Raw genomic sequence first — 970 nt, 5'->3', positions numbered from 1 at the left:
TAAACCGAAGCCAGCCTCCCTCATATCATGATATGATATGATATGATTATATCATAATATAAATCTATTATATTATGAGGTGCATGGTGATAAACAATACTGAAGGAGTTAGCAAAAAGACATCTCTTGGAGATCTAGGCATGCACTGGTCAGTATACTAGCCATGTATGTTCAGATGAGAATCTGAAATAGGACCATTACCAAATCACGTACGGCTTATGTTACATTTATACTGGACAGGCTAATCTAGGCAATGGAAATAGAACAGGGTTGGTAAAATGTTCCCAATAGGCTGAATGCTAGCAAAGTTAGCAGAAAGAAAGAAAACCTAGTGGGAAAATTTTTTTATGGTCATGTCTACAGCAAATGAGAGACTGCATTCTCAAAGCCTTGGTAATGACCACAGCAGCATCTTTTCAATCACATATTTGGCACAAATACCTATTTATATACCATTTATGCACCAATATCATTTATATACCCAATCCCATCCTCCATGTTCCAAGACACAGAAAGGACTGAGAAGCGTAACCGATACATACATTATCAATTGGGTTTAGTTTATTACAACGCATTTTAGAGCTCAGGAGGTGGAAATATCACAGGGAGCCTAAATAAATTGGCCAAAGTCACACAAGCAAGTAAGAAGCAACACTGCCATTTGACTCTAGGTTTATGTGACTGTGATGGTTACTTTTTCAGTGTCCACCGGACTGGGCTAAGGGATGTCCAGGTAGCTGGTGAACATTATTTCTGTGTGTCGAAGAGTGTTTTCAGAAGAGATCAGCAATTCAATCTGTGCACTGGGTGAAGTTCTGCCCTCAGCAGAGTCAGTGAGCATCATCAGCTCACTGAGGGCCCAAAAAGAACAAAAAGGTTAAAGGAAGGGTAGAGTCTTACTTTCTTTTCTTGAGCTGGGATGTTCCTCTTCTCCTGGCCTCCTACACTAGTTTCTGATTCTCGGGTCTTT

The 970-nt window shown here is 40.0% G+C and overlaps 1 non-coding gene across 1 annotated transcript; it reads right to left on the bottom strand.

Annotated features, from left to right (window-relative positions):
* Positions 1-276: 276 nt before the first annotated feature.
* Positions 277-403, bottom strand: LOC125088252 (small nucleolar RNA SNORA32). Its single transcript, XR_007123649.1, has one exon. It is a non-coding gene; the product is annotated as a small nucleolar RNA SNORA32 (small nucleolar RNA).
* Positions 404-970: the final 567 nt, after the last annotated feature.

This window comes from Lutra lutra, chromosome 16 (genome assembly GCF_902655055.1).
Source record: "Lutra lutra chromosome 16, mLutLut1.2, whole genome shotgun sequence".
Classification (NCBI taxonomy): Eukaryota; Metazoa; Chordata; class Mammalia; order Carnivora; family Mustelidae; genus Lutra; species Lutra lutra.
This window is presented reverse-complemented; position numbering and strand designations above follow the sequence as displayed.